This window comes from Vombatus ursinus, unplaced genomic scaffold (genome assembly GCF_900497805.2).
Source record: "Vombatus ursinus unplaced genomic scaffold, bare-nosed wombat genome assembly UNPS02014814.1, whole genome shotgun sequence".
NCBI lineage: Eukaryota > Metazoa > Chordata > Mammalia > Diprotodontia > Vombatidae > Vombatus > Vombatus ursinus.
Window position 1 is genome coordinate 14,263,599 of NW_020954592.1, and position 6,000 is coordinate 14,269,598.

Sequence of the window (6,000 nt, forward strand, 5' to 3'; positions counted from 1 at the left end):
GCTCAAGCAAGTCACTGCTTTTACTCCGTCCTCTTGGCTCTTCCCAAGCCTACCCATTCTTGAACATGTCTTAAATCTGAGTTTCCTTATGAAGTCTTCTCTAAATAGTACCTTCCAACTTTTATATTTAATTTATTGCTTTATGTTAACACATTCATTATTTTTTTTCCTAGTTGACTCATGTAAGTCTTGTCTCTGCAGCTAGACTCCAAGTAAGGAATGATGACATATACCTCTCTGTATTTCTACCTTAAAACCTAGAACAGTATTGGACACAGAGCTTATGCTTAATAAATATTTCATATGATTTCAGGAGGTGGTGATAGAAACTTGACCACAGAAACACTCTAGGCTTCACTTAAACACTGTCCATCCCTCACCAATTTCCTCAGCCCAGAAGATTAAGTAGGGTGACTGGGTTTCTATGACCTTGGCCCTTGCCTAGAAATAGCACCCCTTTAAGACTGTGAGCATTCACTGTTACCTCAGTGGCTAGCATACTCATACCACCCATTACTCTCCTACCCCTGAATTAATCTTAGCTACTTAGCATCAAAACATCTACAACTCCTTCTTGCTGTTTTCTCATTCCATCTTCCTTTACTTTACCCCAGCCATGTCCCACTACAATCCTTGTCCACCCTTTCCACTCTATATTCTGGAAATAGTGAACAAACTTCCCTTTAGTCTGGTCATTTTCCTCTCATATTTCTTCTATCTTCTTGTTCTCAGTGAAACTTAACTTCCCCCAGAAGACACTGCTTCTCTGTCCATCCTCTCCAGAACTGGCTGTGTCTTCACTCACACTTTCCAACATAATGGTCTGGGGCAGGGCTGGAAAGGGATGGGGATCACAATATTTGCTCTCTGTTGAAATTTCCAGACTCACTCTTTGTGTGATATCACTTAACAATCTTTCCTTTGAATTTCGGTCTATCACAGCTGCCTCTATACTGGGGACTTTAACATTGAAGTATTCTTGCTCCTCAAACTCCCTAACTTACTAATTCCCAAGTTACTTCAGATCCTGTTACCTAATCCTACATACCATCTTAGATACACACAGGATTATCACAACGTGGATTTTATCATTAACAACAAAAAACCTTGACATTCCTTTATCTGATCATAACCTTCTATTATTTTGTCTCTCCCTGTGCCTCTCCCTTCTTAAACCTCCTTACCCTCATTTTGACTTCTAATCCCTCTGCCCTGAAGTACTTTATTTTCTCAAGCTATTAACCTACTCTGACTACTCTCCTCTTTTCCAATCATGACCCTGTAGTTAACCAATTCTACTCCACACTGCCTTCTGTTTTCAAATCCCTTACTTTCTTGTCCTGTTATAATTCATACATTACTAAATCCCAGCTTTAGCTTGCGTCCACCATCTGTCTCCACCACCCTTACTTTTGTGTTGCCAGTCATCTTTGGAGGAAGTCACACAACCATGCTGACTAGGTCCATAGCAGATTTATGTTATCTATCTTAATTAGGCCCTCATTACAACAAGGCAGTCCTTTATTCTTTCCTACATGATTCCTTGTCTCACTCCCCACTGAATCTATTCCAAATCTTTTCTTTTCAAACCTCCTGTTTAGCAAATAACAACAAATAACCAACAAAATGCTGTCCTACAAGCTCTTTATGATAAATTGTCTCCCAGTCAAATCTCAAACTCATTCAGGATGTCTTAGAAGATAGAACAACCATAACCCTGTTTATTAACTTTTGGATAATAAGCATCAGGTGAGGCTTAAAACAGGGAGATATATGCTTACCAAAAATAAAAGCCACTATGATGGAAGAAGTTCAGGGTGAGGTTCTCCAGATGGGCCTTTTGGAGGATGTTGGTTATATATGCTACTCATAACCAACAGGCATCTTTCCATTGTCTTCTGTGTGAAGCTTATCTTTAATTCCACAGAGGCAATGGTGTTCTAGTGCCATACTGCTATAATAAAATACCACTGATAAAATGTTTGTATTGAAAAAAGTGGGTTTTTTGTTGTTATGGGAAGCTTGGGGTAGTTTCTCAGAATTAATCCAGAGTGCTTTCCTCCTCCTTTTCAACTTGATTTGTACCATCTGTCAAAATATGTAATGTTGGCCAAGCTCTATAGGGTACTTATCAGGATGTGTTGAAGTATGTGCAGTTGACATTCTTCATCCATTTGGTTTTTCCTGTGTAGATAGAATGGCCAAACTCCTTTGAGTTATTAGAGATCTGTTCTAAAAAGTTCTGCTGCATGATGCACAACACAGGATCATCTGCAAACAGAACTATCTGGACGACCTTACTATCTACAAGAAATCCTTCCTCGACCTGATCTCTCCCCTGATCTCCTTGTAAATACTTTGACTGAGCACCCATCTCCCTCTTTTATGCTTTGCCTGGTTTTTATTTTCAGAGGGTTATTGAACAGGGTTATTTCTATTGTCACATCTTCCAGGGAATACTTGATGATAATGATCTGGGGACACTATTGTAAAAGAACCTGTAAAAAGGAGTTTTGTTCTTGTAATCAACAAATAGTAAGTGTGATAGGATCTACTCCACAACTTTCATTCATTTGTGAAGTGGTAAAGATGTGGCCTATTGTTGAATATTGCTTGGGAAAGCCTTCTTGGTCCTTAGAAATACTCATTAAAGATATCCTCGATTCATATATAGTTGAACCACATAAACATTTTCTATAGATGGAAGGCTAGACACATAATTCAGTAGTTATTAATGTGATCTCCATCACTTATTTTTGGTATTAGTAAGTTTCAAGATTTCTTCCGCACCTTTATTACTTTCCCTCTGTGCAGATACTTCCTCTGTCAGTCCCTTAATGCTCTCATAATTCTGTCATCTCAAGGATTGATTTTCTCTTAAATGTACTTGATCCAATCTGCTTCCTTTTCCCCGTATATGTTCTCTTTAGTGCCATAAATAAAAATAGTAATAACTTGCTTATCTTATAAAACATTTTAAGGTTTTCAAAGCTCTTTACATTATTGTATTTAATTCTCACAAAAATCTTGTGAGGCAAGAGCAATTGGTATTATTATCCTCATTTTACTAATGCAGATGCTGAAGCTAAGAAAGGGTAAATGACTTGCCCTGGGTTACATAGCTAGTAAGTGTCTGAGGGAAGATCTGAACCCAAGTCTTTGTGATTCCAGGTCAAGTACTCTGTACATTATTCCACACTGCCTTCCTTTAGAACTGAAAGGAATCTTTGAGATCTTTCATTCTCAACTTTTCATTTTACAAATGAGAAAACTAAGTTGTTATTGGGAAAGTGGGATTCACCCAAGGTTACAATAGCTTATGTCTTCCACCTCCAGACCCATAACACTTTCTGCCAGAAGGTCACCCATGGTACACTGTAGAGCTCTTAGGTACTTTCTCTAAGGACCAGAAGGGAAGCCCTGTACTGCCTCTTAGTCTGTAGTCTCTCATCTGGAAAGTACTCTTTCTCAGTAACTAGGATGCTAAAACTACATCCTTAAGACTATCCTTATTCTTTTGAGACAGTCTCTGTCTGCCTCTTCTCATGTTCATTTGTTTTCCCCCTCTCTCCTCCTCCTTTCCCTCTTCATAACCCATCTCTCTCATTGCATCTACTGCTTCCTCACCAAAGTGAGCATCTCTTTCTTTTTCTTGTAAAGCCTATCCCTCAATTACTTTCAGGTATTCTAAGAGTCCCCTAGTTAAGTATGATCTTCAGCAATAGCAAAACTCATCCAAAAAGACTAGTTATATTTAAAACACTACCTGTCAACAACAACAACAAAAAAGTGTTCCTGTGGCGTTTTAAAGGGTTTGTTGTATTACCAAAAGAGTTTAATTTGATTAGAGAAGAGTTTAATTTGCAGAACATACAATTTGATTGGTTGGTAAGCAAAGAAAGTTATTAAGGGCTATGGATTTATAAATCTTTTGTATACTATTCCTTTTTTTTAAAAAAAATATTTATTTATTTTTTGTTTTTCAGCATTTACTTCTGTAGGGTTTTGATTTCTAAATTTTCTCCTTTTGCCTCAGCTCCCCCTTCCCTAAGATGGCGTGCAGTCTCATATAGGCTATTGTATACTATTCTTAGAGAACCTTGCCACTCCTTTGAATTCATCTTTAGACTGTTTTCACTTGCATTTCTGGTGGGTGTGTGTGTGTGTATAAACACATATAACAGTCCTTTATCATTTTAAGAATTTTAATGACAAATAATTCAATACATAGAACAACTCTTAAGCAGTCATCATTTATTATCTCTGTTGTGCTACTGTGTATCCTGAAATATCAACAAAACATGCTGTGATGATTTACATAATTTTGCAAAAACAATAAGGACTACTTGCCAGATGGGCAATACGATTGAAATGGTTAGGATACTTTATCTTTAACCTTTATTTATTAAGGTCTAGATATTAATATGCCGTATTATCATGTTAGGAGGGATCTTGGAGTACAGCTAGCCCAACTCCCTTATTCTGCAGATGAGGAAATTGAGATAACTGGTTGGTGAATTCCTCAGGTCAAACAAGCAGGATTTGTGCCCATATCCTCTGACTCCACAAGCTGAGCTCTTTTCACTGTCATCTTTCATGCTAAACTGATGGCTTTCATTTTGAAGCAATTTTAACACTTTTTTTTTTTAATACAATGAATTTGATTTGTTGAATTCTCGTTCTATTTTGTTTCCAGCATCTTGGCTTTTTAGTGAAACTATAATGCTTTATTACCTCAATCTGTTACAATGGAATTTAGTCTTACATTCAGTTCCATTTAAGGAATTTTTAAGTTGGGCATTTTCAAGAACATTATGACTTTTAAGTACTGATTTTTTTGTATGGGATCTGTGATTTCATTCCTTTGGAAATTATTGGTGAGGAAATCCTTCACCAATGAAGAATCCAGCAACTGCTCTGTAACTTAGTCTCAGAAAGTGGTCTGGGGCACAGAGAGGCTCAGCGACTTGCCTAGGGTCACACAGTCAGTCTGTCATGGACAGGACTTTAATCTAGGTCTTCTTAACATGCAGGCCAGTTTTCTTTCCATTTTGTCGCAGCTGCTGAGAGAAAAACAGTACATTATAAATGTGCATTAGAATTCTCAGCTTAACAGTGACTTATCTCTGAAAAAATAGTCACTTCTGGCATTCAAGGTCCTTGGCTTATACAGTTGGTAGGTCACCTAAGTAAAATATGTTTTTTAATCAAAAACTGTATGTGGCTAATGATTGGATATGTGGGGTGAGTGATAGTAAGGTATTCAGAATGATACCAAAGTTGTGATTCTGAATGACTGGAAGGATGGTGATGCCCATGGCAGGAATTGGGAAGTTTGGAAGAACAGTCAGGGTGGGAGGGTAGGGAGGATAACGAGTAGTGTTTTGAATATGCTGAATTTGAGATAACTGCAGAGCATTCAGTTTGAAGTGTCCATAGGCGATTGCCAGTGAGTCATGTTTTGTATTTCTGGTCGACCAGTCTTGTCTTTTCTACCTCTGTGTCCCTTTGTCTTTACTCACATAGCCACTACTCTAACTCAGGACTTCACTTTTCATCTGGACTGTTGGTCTCCCTGTCTCAAATCTTTTCCCATTCTAATACATATTTCACATAGCTACCAAAGTGATTTTCCTAAAGCACAGGTTTGACAGTGTCACTCTCCATCAGTTTATGTGTGTTCAGTGTCCTCCTCTCCCCAGCTGAAGAGGCATTACACTTGTATTATCCATGCTGTCATTCTCACCATTAGTGTTGCTATTAAATAGTTGATAGTGTACAGCTAAGTACCAATTAGTGTGAATGATAGATCTTATTAAATGGTGTCATTATTCAGATGCGTATTTTCATTGTATTAGAATGAATTACTTTATAAATTCCTCAGGAAATGATTTCAGGTTACTGTGCTTTACAACAATATTTTCTACTTATTTTATGTACTTAATTCATTTGTGTGTGTGTGTGTGTGTGTGTGTGTGTGTGTGTGTGTGTGTGTGTGTG

At 37.6% G+C, this 6,000-nt stretch overlaps 1 protein-coding gene across 2 annotated transcripts in view; it reads left to right on the top strand.

Moving 5' to 3' along the window:
• The window catches only part of CDKL5 (cyclin dependent kinase like 5), a 266,772-nt gene that overhangs the window by 203,777 nt on the left and 56,995 nt on the right, over window positions 1–6,000 (top strand). The gene's annotated exons all lie outside the window — the stretch shown is intronic.